At 44.3% G+C, this 19,705-nt stretch overlaps 1 long non-coding RNA gene across 1 annotated transcript in view; it reads right to left on the bottom strand.

The window, feature by feature from the left end:
* LOC146867690 (uncharacterized) overlaps positions 1–19,705 on the bottom strand; it is a 376,821-nt gene that overhangs the window by 305,931 nt on the left and 51,185 nt on the right. The window contains exon 2 of the long non-coding RNA XR_014962017.1: positions 18,604–18,767. This is a non-coding gene — a long non-coding RNA (uncharacterized LOC146867690). The remainder of the gene's footprint in view (positions 1–18,603; positions 18,768–19,705) is intronic.

Genomic DNA, 19,705 nt, shown 5'->3' with positions numbered 1-19,705 from the left:
TAATTTAAAAATATTAGGTAACCCATTCACCGTTTTCAATTTATTATAACTGATGCAAGGAGTTTTATTATTCCAAATGAATTTAGACAAAAGCTTATCAATAGTTTTATAAAATGACCTAGGGAATTGAGTCGGTAACATAGCAAGCAGATAAAAGAAAGCTGTAAAGAACACCATTTGGAAAACAATTCTTTGATATGATTGATTATAGCATCACAATTAAATGTGATACATTTTTTAATATTATGGGGGAAAAAAAGACACCTTAATATTTAAATTTCGCCCTTTGCCAAATTATATCTTGAATAGGTATCATATCAGGCGTGCAATATACATTTAAAGGAAAAAATTCTATTTTGTTTGCATGTAACTTAAATCCAGAAATTTGAAAATATAATATTTTTATTTTTGTATTTTTTTGTATTGTTTTTTTTTTTGTCCTCATTTGTCAATGTTTTATTTTTTGGATGTCAGCTAAATCTGACCAACTGTATCCTTAAGTGCCTGGACGCTCCACACAGGAGGGGTGTTTAAAAAATCCCAGGCTAGAAGGACCACAGTTGAAAAGGGAGATGACTCCTTTATACAGGTGCAGAAAGGTGACCACAATCGAGGAAAAGGGGAAGCAAAGTTCCCCCTACCATGCATCCTGTATTCCATACCAATAATCATTGGACCAATAATTTTTCGCCAAAAACAAAACCAGGAAAACAGAAAAGTGGGAGGAAAGTAAAAGCAAAATAGAAGGGAGTTACAGAGGATTCAGAGAATTGAGCCAACATCCTACAGCTTTAACCCAGTAGTCCCAGAGGTCCAAGAACTGTGTTCCCTTAGCTTGAAAGGTGGCCTGATCAAGGGTCGATATTCTTTGTATTGATCTTAATCATTCTGCCTCTGTGGGGGGACAAGGAAGTATCCACTTAATACAAAGCTCCCTACGTGACAGAAGAATCAATGTAAAAATAAGGGCATTATGAGTTTTAAGAAGAGCCCTGTTACCCTCCCCTCCCGGGACCCCCCCAAAGATTACCAAAGCCAGGCTCACCCTAATTTCTTGACTCAGGATTCCCGAAAGAGTCTTACCCACTTTCTGCCAGAAGGTCTGGATTGAAGGGCACTGCCAGAACTTGGTGTTTTTAAGTGATCTTCCATTCTTTGCAAATAACTGATCAAAATGGAACCCGTTATTCGTGCCAGAGTTCAGATTAGATTGAAATATTGCTTCATTTCAACCTTCACTTTTATCACCTGTTACTACAAAATTATCAAATCACTGTGCAGCATGTCGGCAACTTCATGTATCACAGACCTCAATGAGTAGCAGCTTCCTCAAACACTTCATGATGAAATACAAAACAGCCAGTTGAGTAGCGGCTATCAATGGTGCAGCCGGTGCACTGGCACCAGGGTCCAAGAGTCTGTAGGGCCCACTGCTCCAAGATGTGTACAATATTTACTATACATGTCAGCTGCATGGGCGTCGTTTATGGGTATATGTGAGTTGCAGCCACGACCCCTGGCATGCTCCTGTGAGCCCTAGCACTCTGCTTGCGATCCCTTGCCTTAGAGGAAAGTAACAAACTTGCAAAACAATTGGTTATTGTTGCAAGGGGAGTGGATGGCAATAAAAGGCATATGAGGCTCCTAAAGACCCTGAGAATGTAAGGGGAACAAAAATGACAGGAAAAAGTAGGCCAGGGGGGAAAGACGGTGAGCAGAAATTGTGGGTGGGGGGCAAACAAAAGCAAGTGCACAAAAAGAACAAGCATTTGCAATGCAGTAGGTCTCGCAATTGCGAGAGTGTAAGCTATTAGCATTGTAAATGCCAATACCGTTAATTTATCTATTTGGATGATTAACACACAAATAAAAGGCATTGCCATTTACAATGCCAATAGCTCTAACTCTCGTAAATGTGAGACCAATTTCACTAAAGAAGTGGTCGCCATTGTCCCAGGCTGCTTGGAAAGTGAAAGCGCGCATGGCGCACTGAGTGTTGCAGGAAAGCATGTCGTGCCTGCAGTAGGAGAAACTCATTAAAGAAAATAGTGCTTACAGACTAAATAACACATACCGTGTAACAACAGTAGTAAAAGGGACAGTCCTCATGGGAGGTTACAAATGAAGACAAGGCGGTACTAAGAAGGGACTGACAAGCCTATTAACTAAACAGAAGCCATCATTTACAAAGGGCAATGACACAAGCCAATGAAAAATATAGGTGGAAAGTGGGCAGAACTTCAACTCCATACTCAAATACAGCATGCCTCGCAGAGCAGTGCATGCACTGCCCTGCTCGACCTAAAAATGACACTACAAATAGACATGTGAGAGACTGAGGTTCAAAAGCAGTGTGTGTGTGTGTGCATGTGTGTGTGTGCGCGCATGCGTGTGTGTGTTTAGAATCAGAGAGATATATTACAGAGACATCAGAATGAGGCGACAGGTGGGAGACAGATACAGACAGGTGTGAAGGAGAGTGAGACAGGTGAGATCAATGGGTGCTAGACACATAGGTGAGAAAGAGACAGCTAGCAGTAAGAAAGAGAAGAAGACCGTAAAAGAGGTTGACAGAACAAAAGATGAGATATAGATAGTCACAGATAAGAAAGAGATAAGAGATAGCCATGAGAGATAGAAAGAGGGGGTGAGACAGGTGTGAGAAACATCCCTTTTTTAGCTGCACGGCTCATCCTACCCACGTTTCAAGCACAGATTTGAAATAATGATGGTTTGTTAATGCTATAGTTTTATACAATGGAGTGGTGGGTGCAGTAATCTTCCAATACACAAATTTTGCAGAATGAAAAAGAGAGCCGCGGTTTGCTGCTCTGAAGAAGAGGCGGCAGGAAACTAGATTTTAAATTCGCCTGAAAATGGCACTGCTGTTGTATCATGCCATCTGAGTTTTTGCTTGAGATCACTGAAGCTAAAAAATCTAGCCCTCCCTTGTTAGAAGGTGCATGCCAAATCTGGAAAGAATCTGTGAGTTAGACGTGTACTGCGGAAACGTTGCGGTGATCTTCAGATTGCCTCCACCTTTCATCCTTTTCAACACAGCCGATAAAATGAGTACCACTTTCAGCAGAGTCCAGCTTCCTGCATTGGTATTCAAGTAGCACAATCCAGATTTTGTCTTTGTATTCTGGTTCTTACTGCCTGGAAAATATGATTGTGTAAACAGGACTACAAGTAGCTGAAAGCAAGGAGAGCTCTGAAACTGTATATTATTCTGTGTGTGCCTCAATTCGTGGGCGGACTTTGTCAATAACAGAACTCTTATGTGCCCAAATCCATACATAAGTGCCTCACCCAACCAAGGTTTTTGCTTTGCATTCTGGTACATGTAGTTCTGATTTTAGAAATGGATAAAAAGAGTCTGTAGATAGTCAAACTGGCCTACTCAAACATGGACTTGGCAAACGTCCGTAGTATGCAATAAAGGGTACAACGGTGCAGACTTGGCTGTGCTGTCAGGATCAGGAATGCAAAATTGAAGACGACAGGTTGCATATGCCCGACTTCTAATCAATTATAAGAAACTGAAGTGAAAAGGCTAGCAAGGCTGTGAGCTACAGCCATTCCAGGAGTCCACGCAAAACACTAGCTTTGGAATGTTTGATTGTAAGCTTAATATATCACTTGTGTATGTAAAAAGCTGTCTCAAATTCAGTCTTTGGTGCCTTTGTGTTGGAGTTTCATTATGATCCAAATAACCAGTTTCCGGGAGGGAAGCTCAGGGAATTAAACGCTCGCGGTTGACACAAATTCAAATATAAACAAAAATGACTCGGTCCGTCATCTTTCCAAGGGCGGTGAAATAGTATCTTTGGTAAATTGACAGTGTCTAGGAATGGCAGAGATTAAACATGAAACCTCTTCTTGGCTGGATTAAATATGATAGTGATGAAAATACAAATTTTTTCCTTGGCTTGGCGAATCACCAGCCACATGTAACGAGCCTAAAACTAATCAACATCTTTGTCTGTTTGACTACAACAACCGGTGTATATTAAAGTAAACTACAGGTCCCATGACCCCCCGGGGCGTCTTCCTCCCTTTCCTGATATTGTTTGCCCCGGTAACTGAACCTGAGTGGGAATGACCAGGCAAACTGCATGCTCTATTCCCTCCCACACATGGGAGTGGCAAGCTCGCGCTTCTCAAGAAAACAGACGTTTGCTATGTAAATAGACTACTCCAGCCTGCCACAAAATAGCGCTGAAGAGACTTGTATTTCATTGGTTTGTTCTGAGGCCAACAGGTATTTCGCAAAATGCAGATTCCGTTGGGTGCCTCGTTTAGGAACGTGGCTATTGTGGCAACACAGCTATTCGGTCTGCACAATAAACACCTGTTTAGTATTTCACAGCAGGCTGAGGGGCTGCAGATTTATTTTTATACAAACGTGGTGCATTTACAATCGTTCAGAGATATTTGCTTACGCATGCCAATCGGGGTTAGAGATTGCCAGTCGATGTTTATTAGCAAATACAGATTTAATTACGTCAAAACGTCTGGCTTTGTGAGATATCCCAAATGCTCTGTGTGGCAGTGTTTTACATGGAAATACAGACGTGCTCATAATCACTGAAAGAGAGAGAGGGGGAGAGAGAGCGAGAGAGAGAAAGAGAGAGCGGGAGAGACAGATAGAAAGCAAGAGGAGAAAGAGAAAGCCCGGGAGTGGTGCGTGCGTGCGCGCGCGCATCCTGCTCTTTTTAGAAGAACATACTCGTGCTTGTGGCGTGCCGCTGTGCACTCCCGCAACGTGTATGCCGCCACAAGCACGAGTATGTGCTTCGAAACAGAGCTGAACGACGGATAAAGGTCTCCTATGTAGCGCATGCGCGCTGCGTAGGCGAGACCTAAAAATACCTTTTTAAACAGTGTTGTCATGTTATCTATGGTGCAATAAAAGTACGTCCTATGTTTCTAAGCTTTCTCCAATCTCAAGCTTTAATTCTTACATTTGAATGTAGGAACTGAAGCTTGCTGCATGTTGCTGCTTTCTGGGATACAAACAAGCCCTAGAGGACGTTAGCTACAACAGACGTAACCACTGCCACATAAACCAGCCATCCCCGCTCCTGGTGCCGGCCTGCTCTGTTTCCTGCATCTGCCACAAGCCCTGCCAATGATGAATACCGGCACAATACAAGGGCACGCGGAGGCACCAGGAGCTGTGGTGCATAAGGAACCCATGCAGCTTCACTGCAGGATACAGGGCTAGAGCCATGGCACAGAGCTGCCACAGGCTCAACCCACTGGGGCTACTGGGGTATTTAATGCTGAAGGAACAGGACTAAATCTATTCCCGCTCATTTAGTATTCAATATCCCAGCAAACCCTGCTCTCTACGAGCAAAGAGCTCGTCACCAGGGCTGCAAGAAGCAGAGCTTAATTTGAGCCTGTGGTTTTCGGGTGGGACCCACCTGCACTCATGTTTGGGGACCTGGGCTTATTTTTCTTCATCAGACTTTGACCTAGAACAACAGGGAAAGGCAGAAAAAGAGGTAAGAATGTAAAACAAAGGGAGAAAGCAGGCGTGAAGAAGAATGAGCAAGAGTGAGACAAAGGGGCGGAGAGTAGAATAAGGAGCAAGAGTTAGATTAATTGGCAGACAGCGTAGGATGGTGTATTAAAGAGGTATAATGTGGAATCAATTCTAGACAGTCTTGTTATTTGCCAGCCCCAAGGTTCGGCAACACTAGCCAAGGACTCCTGAGGAGACCTTGGAACCTTGGCACTTTTGGAAATGGAGCCCTGTGGAACACAAAGCAACTAGGAATGTTCTGTGCAGACATGGGGATCAGACATAGGCTAAAAAACATTGAGTGCCTGCTTTTGTACAGCTTGAACTTCAGTGGTTGGGAGCAATAAGGGTTTCACATTTGGTGGGCTCGCTGTTGTGGTTGGCAAGACTTGCACGTCTTGTTAATCACACATGCACCCCAAATCCATGCCTGATCCCTAGTTGAGGCGCAATATGATGCTGCTGTTGCCCCCCTATTAGAGTGTTTAGTTGTATTGAGAAACAGCAGATAGAGTGCTGTTCTGGCACTGAAGATCAAGTGGTTGTGAGTTATTAATGATCATTGTTGTTTACTGTGATTAATCTTGTGCTCTGAAGGACACAATTCTGTGTGTTTATGCTAGTTTCTTCGTGGTTGATTAATAACCGTTAGGTGCCATCATTAGTGCGTTAATGCAAATGATTGGTGGGATGAATAGCTAGTCTAGTGGAAATTAGTAACTGTTAGGTTGCAGGGATATGGTTTAAAAAAAGAAGTGTCAGTGATCTGTGAAGTGAGGTGTGAACAATTGAGGAAATACAATAGTAAGGAACAAGGCAGACAGGTCTACAACTTAGAGTAGACTACTCTCTGACAGAGTACGGCATGCAGAGGGCAGAGTAGAAAGAGGAGGGTGTTCGAAAGAAAATGTAAAAATGTTACTTTTACCTGTATAGTGTTCATACATTCCTGTGTAGCCTAGTGTTAATCACAACGTATATAACCAAGAATGTCCCTATATTTTATCATGAAATACCCTGTCGTTTTATAGCAGTTTGAGGCTTCCTGAGACATTAAATGCGTTTGCAATTTTCAAGGCCCAGAGTTGCACATTTACTCTTTTCCTAAAGGTGCAACCTCTTTTACAAACTCGGTAAGTGAAAACAGCATTTGGGAGCATAATGAGCCTAGTGGACGCCCAGCCCTTTCTCGAGGAGAAGATCCTGACACCTGCTCATCAGATATGTGTTTGCTGAGAGTAACACAGTTTGGTCACACATTTAAGCTCTATTTACTCGTATTCATAGAAAACATATATATACTGGCTTGATTTTTAGGTCTCGGCTAGCGAAGGCTGCGCTTGCACAGTCTCGCTCGCGAAATTTAATGTATTAGGAGTGGGGCTTTAACCCCCCCCTTTTTTTACCTCTTCTCCATTGGCTGGCCTCTTAAATGCTGGTCAGCCATTGGAGAAGAGCTTTGTCTCTCCAAACAAGCCTCGTCTTTTTCGGATTCGGGGGCGTGTTTTTTACTTTCTTTCTCTCCTCTGGAATGTAAACATTCCAGTCAATGTCAAGAGGAGAGAAAGAAAAACACGCCCCCGAATCTGAAAATGCCGCTGCGTTTCTCCGAGGCATTTCTGCTTGACCTCGGAGAAAGGCGGTGGTGTCCAGGGCGATTCCTGCCTGAATCGGGAGGGTTGGCATGTCTGCTATAAGAACCGAACCCTCCAAGTTTTCCTCTCTGCTCAGCGTATTCCCGCCCCCATCTCCGAGTAGGGACCTTCCTCTCTGGCTCTCCTCCTCCCCGCCGCAGCCTCGTTCTCTTGCCCAGCGTGGACTCGCTTGTTTGCTAACCTTGTCCCTCACACGCCCCGTACTACCCGCGTCTTCCCTCTGCCTCTCGCCACGTTCGGCCATCCCCCGCCGGCTTCCCCCTGCCTCTCCGCCCCCCAGTAGGAACCTTCCTGTGCAGCTTCTGTTTCCCCCGGAAGTTGTTGAGGTGGCACCAGAGCGGCGAGCACAGACTCTGAGGGGCCGAGAGGCTACAAACTAGCAGAGACCCGAGTGGAGCAGCGAGAGGGGCGGCCAGGAGGGGTTCAGGGATCCGGCGGTACTCCAGGGTGGTGGGGTCTTAAGACCCAGGAAGCGAGGACGGGGACAGACAGAGAGACACAAGACGAGGGCTGCAGTATTCCAATGAGCTGGTGCTGATGTGAACCCAGACAGGATGGTTCTTAGAAGGTGATCCTTTTTAAGGGGGAGGAGGGATGATGACTCCCTGGCCTCTTCGACCCCAGTGATTTTGCACCCACAAGAGGAAGACGAGGATGTACCCGTCCAGGAGAAAGGCTGCTCTGCATTACTAGGAGCCCGCAAGGTGAGTGGTTTCAGACATAGCGAAGGGTAGAAGGTGTGGACAGACACCGGGCGTTGGGGCAGTAAGGCGGGAAGCGAAGGGAGTGGAAGGATACCGTGGTCGGGAGACATTCGGAGGTGGCGGGAGAGATGCTTGCAAGTTGTAATCCATTTGCTATGCTGCTCTCACTGCATAACGGAATTGCTGTAGCCAGGGCTTTAAGTGGGATGGAAAAACGGGGGGGGGGGGTCGCTCAAAGGGGCGTGGCAAATATAATTAAGGGCGTGGCTTAAACACGTAAATTAAAAATCTGTGCTGTGTTTTAGACGTGTGTGAGCATCTTGAAGGTCACTCTTTTTTCGATGGAGAACCAATGGCGGTCTCGTAGGTGCTGGGTGATGTGGTCTTGTCGTGGGATGCTGAGGACAAGTCTGGCTGCGGGAGTAGAGTGATGTAGAGTGCAGTGGTGCAAAGTAGAGTACAGTGGCATAGATTATGGTGGCATTGAGTGCTGTGGCATAGACTGCAGTTATTTAGAGGAGAGCGTCAGAGTGCAGGGTCACAGAGTGCAGGGTCATAGAGTGGTGCGGAGTAAAGTGGTACAGAGAGCAGTGATGTAGCATACAGTGGTGCAGAGTAGAATAGAGTGGCGTAGAGTGCAGTGATGTAGAGTGCAATGGTGTAGAGTGCACAGCGTGCAGTGGCATACAGTAGAATTTGTAGAGTATAGTGGTGTAAGGTGCAGTGGTGCAAAGTAGTTGGCATAGATGCAGTGGCGTAGGGTGCATCAGTTTTGAATAAAGTGTTGTAGAGTGCATTAGTTTAAAGTGCAGTGGTTTAGAGCACAGTGGCATAGCACAGACTGCAGAGGCGTAGAGCAGCACAGCGCAGAAGTCAGTGGCATAGAGTGGAGTAGAGTGGCATAGTGTGCAGTGGCGTGAAGCAGATTGTTTCTGAGTAGAGAGGAGTGGTGCAGGGTAGAATATAGTGATGCAGGGTAGAGCACAGTGAAATAGAGTGGTGCAGCCTGGATTGCAGTGGTGCAGAGTGGAGTAGAGTGAAGTGGTGTACAGTGATGTGGTGAGGGTAAAGTGAAGTGGTGTAGAGAAGTGACATGCATTGGCGTAGAGTGCAGTGTTCAAAGTGGAGTGATGTAGACTGAAGTGGTGTAGAGGGCAGTGGCGAAGAGTGAAGTGGTGAATAGTAGAGTGCACTCGCATAAAGTAGAATGGTGCAATGTAAAGTAGAGAGGCATAGAGTGAAGTTGTGTAGAGTGCAGTGGTGTACAGTAGATTAGAGTGGCATAGAGTGCATTGGCGTAGAGTGGCATAGAGTGTTGCAGGGTAGAGTGCAGTGGCAAAGAGTAAAGTGGCGCACGGTAGAGTGGATAAGAGGATGGAGTAGAGTGGCATAGAGTTCAGGGGCAGAGAGTGCAGTGCTGCAGATTGGAGTGTTGGAGAGTGCAGAGGTGTAAGTAGAGTCTCATAGAGTGCAGTGGCATAGAGTAGAGTAGAGTGGAATACAGTGCAGTGGTGCAGAGTAGATTGACAGAGTGCAGTGGCTTGGGGGTATTGGTCTTGAGTAACGTGGTATGGAGAGTATTGCAATAGAGTGCATTGGCATTGAGTGCAGCGTTGCAGATTGAAGTGGCATAGAGTGGGGTGGTGTAGAGTAGAATGGTGCAGCGTGTTGTGGCCTAGAATGGAGGGATGTAGAGTGCAGCGGCGAAGTGTTCAGTGGTGCATAGTACAGTGGGGCAGAGTGCACTCAAAGAGTAGGGTGGTGCAGAGTAGATTAGAGAGGCATAGAGTGAAGTGGCATAGAGTGTAGTGTCAGAGTGCAATGGCGCACAGTAGGTTAGAGTGGCATAGAGTCTATTGGTGTAGAATGTAGTAGCGCAGCATAGAGTGATGCAGAGTAGAGTGGCATAGAGTTCAGTGGCAGAGAGGACAGTTCTGCAGAGCAGTGCATCGTAGAGTGCAGTGGTGTAGAGTAGAATGGCATAGACTGCATTGGTGTAGAGTGCAGCGGCGTACAGTGGTGCAGAATAAAGTTTTGTAGAGTGCAAAGGTATAGAGTGCAGTGGCGTAGAGTATAGTGGTGTACAGTGCTGTGGTGCAGAGTAGATTGGCATAGAGTGCAATGGCGTAGAGTGTATTGGCTTTGAGTAAATTGGTGTAGTGTACATTGGCGTAGAGTGCAGTGCCATTGAGTGCAGATGCATGGATTGGCACAGAGTGGAGTGGCGCATAGTGGAATAGAGTGGCGTGGACTGCAGTGGCATAGAGTAGATTGTTTCAGAGTAAGGTGAAGTGGTGTAGAGTGCAGGGGTATAGAGTATAATGTAGCAGAGTGCAGTGGTGCACAGTAGATTAGAGTTGCTTAGAGTGGATTGGAATAGAGTTTAGTGGCATAGAGTGGAGCAATGCAGAGTTCTGTGGTATAGAGTTCAGCGGCATAACGTAGAGAGGCATAAATTAAAGTGGCATAAAGTAGAGTGGCAGAGAGTGCAGTGTTGCAGCGCATACTGTTGTAGAGTGCAGTGGGGTATAGTAGAGTGGCATAAAGTAGAGTGGCAGAGAGTGCAGTGTTGCAAAGTATGCTGTCAGAGTGGAGTACAGTGGTGAAGAGTAAAGTGGCGTAGAGTAGAGAGGGGCAGAGTAGAATAGATTGGCATAGAATGCACTGACAGTACGATGGAGTAGAGTGTAGCGGTGGAGAGTACAGTGGCATAAAGTGCAGTGGTGCTGAGTAGATTAGCATAAAGTGCATTTGCATAGCATACAGTGATGTGGAGAGCATTGGCATAGAGTGTAATGGTATAAAGTGGTGCAGAGTAGAGTGGAGTGGTGCTGAGTGCATTGGCGCCAAGTACAGTGGAGTACAGTAGATTATTTCAGAGTAGAGTGCAGTGGTGCAGAGTAGATTAGAGTGATGTAAAGAAAAATTGCATAAAGTGCACTGACTTACAGTAGAGTGTTAAAGAGTAGATTGAATTAGGGTAGAGTGAAGTGGAATGAAGCGCAGTGCTGCAGAGTAGGGTGGCGTAGAGTGACTTGGAGTAGTGTATGATGCAGTTGCAAAGAGTACAGCAGTGCATAGTAGAGTAGTGTGGGGTAGCGTGCATAGGCATTGGAGTAGAGTGGGGTGGTGTAGAGTAGAGTGGAGTAATGTGAAGTGTTGCAGAGAAGAGTGCAGTGATGCAGAGTGTAGTGGAGCAGAGAAGAGTGGAATGGGGTTATGTGGAGTATGCATGGTATGGTAGTGTACAGTCATTACAGACAACACATTCTCATTTGAAATGACCATTACATTTGCACTCACATACATACTTTTACTGACAAAAGTATACAGCGCACAAAAGATAATGTGTGTAAATGTCATTACCCAATGTACTGATTTGATTGTTAGCACAGTTCATTTACAGACAATTACATTTTGTTGTGTGCTAGAAACAAAAGTAACATTCCATAGCCTTCTTCAAGCAGACCCTCAGAAGTCAGCATAATTGTCACATAAATCCTCACACTTTGAAGTCAGAGAAAGAAAAATAAACACCAAGCTCCTTGGGAGAGACAGCCTGACATTTAACCTCGGTCTTTGAAAGCACAGCAAATGTGACAATATAAGAACAAATTTAAAGGCCTGTTTACAGAAATTGAGATCATGGAAGAATACAGTAAACAAGTTTTCGGCAAACGGAGGGACAAACTCAAGCTCGACAGCCTAAAACAAATGAAGCCTGGAAATAGAAAGCCAGAAAATGCGAGTTACAAAGACACTGATAAGCAACTAACGGAATGCATTCCTAGGTCAACTTTCTGAATGTCCTTAAGATGTCTTTAGCAAACCAGACACTTGTGTTGTCAGGTAGGCTGCAACCTAAAAACAGCAATAGTCACTGGGGGAAAAGGGAGGTAAACTCTCAGGGGGAAACACGGGTGCCCTTACAGCAGTGGCGGCTGCCTCAGAACAGGGCAGGTGTGGCGGGGGAATGGATTGCAAAACAAATTATAATAACCACATTTACTTACCCTTTCCTTCTCCGCCATGTCGCCACACTTCTCTCCTCCGTCTTCTTCCTCACAATCTGCAAGAAGCACCGGTAGCACTCAGTCTTCCAGACTCTCTCAGCCAATCACGACGCTGCAGGAGCAATGTCGTGATTGGTTTGAGGATCCTGTGTGGATGCTCAGGCAGTGCCTGGGGAGGCTGGGCATGTTCTCCAAGGGGCTGTGCAACACAGCTCCAATAGAGAACATGCCAAATGTGCATGATGGTTTGGCCGTCCCCAGAGGACTGGCCAAACCATCATGCTCACTTAGAGGAGTGCAAACCACTCCTCACTCTGCTTGGCGTCACGGAGCCCAGTCCCGCACCCACCTGCCAACGAGCTCCGCATAGAAAAATAAAATGATAATAACGTTATGTTATTATCATTTTCTTTTTCTTTTGTGCACTACTGAATTAGCAGTGGGACGACGCTTCTCTGCCTTAGCAGAGAAGCCGCCACTGACTTTCAGGGGGAATCACTGGTGCATTTCATGAGAAAACAGGCAACACTCACAGCAGTTCACTCACAAGGAGAAAAGGTGCACTCAAGAAAAGTTAAAATAAGCATGCCTATGAGGAAACGAGTTGCTTACAGGAAGAATGAGAAGCCCACTCACTGTAGGAGAAAGGATGAGAACACTCATACTAGGACATATGATCACATAAGTACATGGGTACACACCCTCACTTAAGAACTAAAGAAAGAAACAATGTGCATCTTGTAGAGTCCAAGTTCACTTCAAGAGGTTTCCTGGTGCTATATAACAGATTTTTATCGTTAACCACTTCAATCGTATTGACCTTGACTGTATGAAAGGTTGAGCAGATGCTGGGATTCGAACTTGTGACTATGGAGTCATCAGAGTGATGGCTATGCTGAAATGTTGGACTAAATAGTGGGGGCGGGATGATGTAGCTGGAGAAAAAGTGCAAGTGGCGAGTGGATGAAAGAGAAGGTACGGAAATCCATTCCATTTTTTTTGAAAATCAGTTCAGCAGCGCTACAAATCACGGGTCCTTGTACCCTGCAGCCTCCTCGTTGTGAACAGGGCGAAATTTATCTACACTGTGCCAGTGCAAAGTCACCAAAACTGATGTCCGCTGGTGGAAAGTGTTAATTTGGGATTTGCTTTCCAGCACCAACGTTATTTCTTATCCTTAGAAAGTAGCTCTAAAGTAACTCCAAGAAGCACTTTGCGCTACTTTGTTCTACTTTGCATCAAGAGGGCATTTTACAGGTGATATATTGGAGTTCCCATGCAACCACCTTTGGTTTGTGACACAAAGCCTTAGCTACTAACATCTGTAGACAAGCTCTGCACCAAACATTTACTGCTCAACAAGGCAGGCGCACAATTGGAGAAAAGTTTTATTTTCACCAAACTTTGCACATGCGCTGCACCATGCAGCACCCATACACAGTAGGAAACGTTTTAAGTTATATCTATGCATAGGGTAGTCTTATAGTACGAAACCTATGCTAGACTAATGCAGACACGTTTGCACTTTGGTGCAAAGTTGTGTGCGTGGTGCTAGGCAGAAAGAAAGTGAGCCAGCACAGTGGATGACAGCAGCAGTGCCATTTTGTTTATAGCTAAGGCACTGTCCATCTCTCTCCCTTTCACTCAATGCAGCACAGCAACTTTGGTTGGGTGAAAAATAGTAAATATGATCAAAAATATTTGTAAGAAAGTTGATTCTTTGTTGAAGATAATGGGAACTCACTTCAAATAATAATCACAATCCTTGTCAAGGTGAAGCACAAGTCACTAAGTAAATCTGTGCTTAACCCTCTGGTGGCTTGGCACAAAAGCAGTCAGGCTTAAATTAGAGGCAAAGTGTGAAGTATGTATACAGCACTCAAACAGTAATAAAGTGAAAACACAAAAGAAGAAATATCCCAAACCAATTTAGACAACTAGATCATATTTTAACAAAGTAAATTACGTAAAAATGACAAAAATCCAATCAGAATTATCGGAGTTATCGATTTTAAATGTTTATGGTTAAGAATAGCGGCAAAAGGCACGAAGGGCCAACTGTGGGTATCTGGTCATGCCAGTATGGGACAAAGTCACAAGTTCAGGCCAATCACGATGGGTTTACCTTCTGACTTTGGTGTGGGGATTTGTGGCGTTGCTCTGCGTAGCTCTGCTTCGCTCAGCATCCAATCTGGTAAAGCCTCCGTTTAGGAGTTGAATGGTTCAGCGGGGCTCTGCATCGGATCCAGGGAAACTTTTCAGCCTGAAGCTGTTTGGCTCTGCGTCACTTGGGTTCGATCTGTATCAAATTCAGTGAAGCTTTTAAGTCAAAATCTTCATGGCTCTGCATGGCCATGTATCACTCTGCACCACTCTGCCTCAAATCTAGTGAAGCCTATGGTGAGGAGCAGAGTAGCTCTGTGGGGCTCAGCTTTGCTCCATGTCACTCTGGGTCAAATCCCATGAGAGTGAACTCGGACTACAGCCAAGGGTCCAGGACCTGAAGGACAGCACTTGGGGATCAGGGCTCGCTCCCACTGAGGCCAGTAGAGATGAACAGGTCAGGTCCAGTAGGGTCTGATCAGCTGGGAAGCAGGATATGCCTCTGAAACCTTGTGGTGTCTCTGTCGCTCAAACAGGAGATCAGCCAACAGACCCTTGGAGTCACTTCTGGAGTTCTGGGTTCAAAGTAAGCATGAACCTCAGACAGCAGGTCAGTCCTTCTGATCTAAACAGGTCCAGGAGTGTTCTGAGGAAAGGTCCCAGGGATGCCATGTTTATGACTCATGCCAGGCTGTGATTGGGGGACACCCCTTTGTCTAACTCTTAAACTGGTTCTGGTCAGTACCTCTCTTTCCCCTGTGCTTGGCTCCAGTCTGGCTAGTGAAACAAAGGGCAGGAAGTCCCTTGTGTGAGGTGCATCTGCAAGTGACAGGATAGGCTTCTTCTGAAGTAAGGTTTTTCACTGTCAGGTCATGTAAATCTTTAAATATGCATGTCCTGCTTTTTAAATACCATGCACCCCGCACTATGGGCATTTGGGCCAACCCTATGATTGACTTATAAGTATTAAAAAGGAAGGCTTAGGCCTGGCAAAAGGTTCTTTTTCAAGGTCCAAATGACAGTTTTAAACTGCACTACAGGCTGCAATGACAGGCCGAGACATGTTCCCAGTGATTCTTTAGTTGGTGGCATAATGTGTGCTGAAGCCCACTAGTAGCATTTAATTTACAGGCCCTGCGTACAGGTGGTACCATATACTGCGACGTATAAGTAAATTAAATGTACCAATCAGGTGTATTTCAAATGTACCATGTTTGAAAGGAAGAGAAAAAGCACTTTCCCACTGGTTGGCAGGAGTAAACTGTGTAGAGTCCTGAAGCAAACAAAAATGTGTGCAGGCAAAAAATAAAACATATCTATGGGAATATCATGCAAAAGATGGTCATTTTCAACAATATTAAGTGATTAAAATAGTAGTGTAGGATTAGCCAGGGCAGGGGCAAAGAGTTCTGACACATATGAGATTTCAGTGGGCCATGGGGTCTTTAGAATCTCATGTGACCAAAGATCAAATTCAGAGCGCACCCATTTTCTGAGGTGATAAAAGGGAGTGTCACCTTTTACAAATCAAAGGATACATTTTGCCCTGTAGAAAAACCTTTTGGTTGTGTTTTATTTCATTTCAGCTGTTTTAGTTTATATTCACATACTGTTACACATAATGGAAACTCACCGTTTTGTCAGAATGCCATAATTGCCGCAAAATTATGTTTTTGAAATCATATATCAACATTGTACTTTCACAAAGCAAAATGTTAAGTTTTGATATAGAAAATAATACTACTAATACAAAAAAAGGTTTCAAAATTATTTCTTGTGATGCTCTTTGTCTTTTGAGTTTAAGTGTACATCAACTCCAGGATCACTTCCCACAGAGTCTTTGTATGTTCTTTTTTCTCTATTTCTTTATAAAGACTTTTCAAAAGCCAACATATGAAACATATGTCATTTATATGTGAAATAATATTTTTTTTTTCAGTGGAGGAAACGAGCTCTCAAATTGTTACATGGATCAATTGGAAACAGGTTTTCAACAGTCGAAAGGTTTTTTCAGAACTCTAGGGACGCGGGGATGCTGACAATTTCATCTCTGGGGAGAACGGGTCAAAATGATATCAACTAATGTTTTATACCGTGCACACAGTTACCTCCAAAAAAGATTGTCGAAGGTGAAGACACGCATGACTCTTGATCAAGGCACTTTGGTACCTTCCTCCACAATTTTCCCTCTACCGTCTCTTTCCATGTTGAATGGACTCCATTGTCTCTAAAACAAACCCTGCTCTTTAATATGAATGCATTGTATACGGATCACAAAAGCTTTGCAAAATGTTGCAGTACGTATGAGTGAGCAACAAACCGTTTGCTCATTGAGGGAGTATGCAATCTTCTGTTCATAGGAACTATATTCTCTTTCTAGTGGTGGTACAATACGAACATACATACAATAAATATCCCCTACAGCATTACACATCCCCAAATATCAAAAATATACTCTTGACTTCTCTTAAAACTGCAGCTGTAAGTGGGAAAGCTGATGTAATCCTTCATTCTTCTCAAGATTATTTTCAAAACGTGCTTTAGAATGTAGCAAAGTACTGGGTTTAAAATGGGTTATTAGCACTTCCTCTGTTGATTGACCTGACCCGGTAGAACAAAAATGAAATGACCAACAATTATACAGGGAGTGGAAGTGTGGTACTACGGCCATTGGGAAGCAGGCTCATGTGTGGTTTATCAAGTCATTTAAGGAGGTTTCCTGTAATGAATCTGAATGCTCTAACACCGACTGCCACATTAGCTTATTAGGTCTCTTCTCTTTCCCTTTGTCATGAAACCCCTCTCTCCCGGATAACATGGGGCGATTGGAACAAGGGAGTTTCAGCTTCTTGTGATCAGTGCTGAATCGTATCCGGTAAAAGCAAATCAATCCACTACGTACTAGTTAGGTTTGCATTATGTAAATCCATTTTCACACATAGCAAGGCCCACATTTACTAAAAAACTCATGCAACACAGCACTGCAAGTAAAGTTGCTGCACTGTACTGCTTGAACAGGAGAGAGCCGAAAAGTGCCATATCTACCAAGATATGACGCTGTTCTGCCCTTTCCCTGTGCTAGCACACTTTTGGCCTACGTCTGCCTTATGGTAAGCATCATTAGGTCGTTGTATGTACATTGTGGGCTCTGGAGATAAGCCCCAGGACTTGTCTGCTTCCACTTTTGCTTAGGGACTCTTTTTTCTGTACAAATGTCTTAATAGAAAACAACCACTAGAGGTCAGCAAATACCAGAATTGCTTTCTGCTTAGGGAATTAATTTTTATTTTTCTAGTAACTGCCTCTATTTAACCCGCTTGATAGAAAACGACCAGCAGAGGTGAGTAAAATACAAGAATCACTTTAGCAATCCCTAGATTCCAGGCCATGGAAACTTGTCTTCCAAGAGCACCCGTAGACAATAATAGTTTTTTTAAATCTTGTATTTTCACTGATATGACAACCGAAGGCCCTGAGTTTATTTTAAAAACAGGCCTTTGGACAATACCATTTCCTGCTGATTGGCAGTATTTCTCTCCATGTATTCCCATACCTGGCATGTTCCTCAATTTAGTGCTTACTTTCCCTCCATGTTAAAGAACAGCAGATGTTTCAGCACCCAGGCTAATGTGCTGTATAGCTAAATACATATAAGGTCCCAAAGGTGAGACCAATGGCCTTGTTTTTGTACAGGAAGGGGTCCATTCCAGTAGTGAAACTATGGTAATTGTAGTTTCACACTTTGTGTGATGTAGATGCAGCATATATGTAAAGAGGGAAAAAACTAGGAGAAATGAAAACATTTGCTCTCATTCCGCCTGCCTTAAGGAGACACAGAATTTATACAATATTCCCTTCATACAATTCTTTGTAGATAGCGAAATGCATCTAAGCGCATAGGTGGGTGCATGGGAACGTCCATACACCACCCATGGAACGCACTCTGGACTCAAAGTAACGTGAGGCAGCTTTGTATTACTTTTAGCTACAATCCAACACAAATCATGTTGGAAATGTAAATTCCACCTCTACACTTTGTATCAGGTTTGCCCTAAAAGGCGACGCAAACCTGACGCAAAGTGTTTGTAAATCTGGGCCTTGAAACACTTGCATCTGGAGTAACACAGAAATGCTTTATGAATCAGTAGTAATTTGCACCGAAAGGAAGTCAGGAGTCATTGTTGGTCTATTTACACCTAACGGAGAGTGTGTACTGAAAAGGAAAAGTTTGTTTGCACATGAATTACAAAACAAATTCTGGGTTCATAGTGGGAGTGGGACCATTGTGAGGGATCCATTCTCAACAATTATAAAAACATGAATCGCAGCATCCGCAGAACTGGGAACATTATCTTTCATAAGGAAATCAGGGTAAAATATACTCCTAATGCATGACTGGAGCTTTAGTTTATAGCTCAGGAGCTCAAATGAAAACCTACGGATTCACAAAAGAACCGCAAAACAACACGATTGACAGAAATGTATTTCCATGTCGAATTATGCTGTATATAATAACCCTCACTGGCCACTAGAGAGCGTATGAACATTGTTAATGAAAAATACTTGGAAAAACAAAAAAACAACAACACTATTACCACTTTTAATTCGTCCTCGTGGCTGGCCGTGTCATTTCGGGTTGCCCAGCCCTCCTTGAAGTCCAGAGGGAAAAGTGTTCCACGTAGCTGGGGACGGGTCCCTAGGATATTCTGATATTTATATTTGTAGGGTGATATACACGGGCGTGCGACTATTCTGGCACCTGTGAAGAAAGGGAAAGAACCAGATTTTTAGTTTCTTCTGCAATTCAAGCATGGAATTGGCAGAGCTGAAGTGATAGCGGAGGGCGTTCCAGGTTTTGAGGGTGAGGTAGTAGAATGCCCAGCGGATGCATGGTACGAGCAGGTTGGCCGAACGGAGCAGTGTCATCTTAAGGATTTTAGGGGCCCCGTGCAAGAGGTATTTTGGGGGCCCATGTACTGAACAAATTCGAATTTTATTACCCATCTCTTGCAAAGTCAGGCCCCCTATGCCAAACAAATCTAAATGATAAGTTTAACTTTAACAGGCTCACACAAAACCAGCTAAAAATATATCCTACACTTGGCTCCAACAATCATTCAGGTGATACTGGGTAGAGAGACAGAGTCAGAGAAAGATAGTCAGAGAGAGAAAGAGGTTCAACTAAAGAAATAGAATAGACAGATCAAACAGAGAAGAAGTTTACATGCCCAGGGGTCCTCTTGGAAGGTGGGGGCTCTGGGCATGTCTCTTGCTGGGGCGTGGAAGAGGATGCGGTTGTTGAGGTATGCTAGGCCTTGGTTGTATAGCGCTTTGTAAGTGTGTGTGACAGATTTCAAAAGGGTGTGACTGGTTTGGCTGTCAGTGGAAGTGTTTGATTTGAGGAGTTTTTGAGGTGTGTTTGAGGAGTTTAAGTCCACGTCTTGCAAGTTCTTTACACGTTAGAGCCTTTGGTGAGTTGGGCAGGGATGCCAATGTAGAGGATGTTCCTGTAGTTGAGCCTGTCAGTGACGAGGGCTCGCATGATGGTTCTGCGCATGTATAGAGGGAGCCATTCGAATATTTTCTGATTAGTTTGAGGGTATAGAAGCAGGTGGAAGCAAGCGTGTTGACTTGATTCACCATGGAGATGCTGTTGTCAGTCACGATGCCCAAGCTTCCGGTCATGTTGGATGGATG

Source organism: Triturus cristatus, chromosome 1_2 (genome assembly GCF_964204655.1).
Source record: "Triturus cristatus chromosome 1_2, aTriCri1.1, whole genome shotgun sequence".
Taxonomy (NCBI): domain Eukaryota; kingdom Metazoa; phylum Chordata; class Amphibia; order Caudata; family Salamandridae; genus Triturus; species Triturus cristatus.
This window is presented reverse-complemented; position numbering and strand designations above follow the sequence as displayed.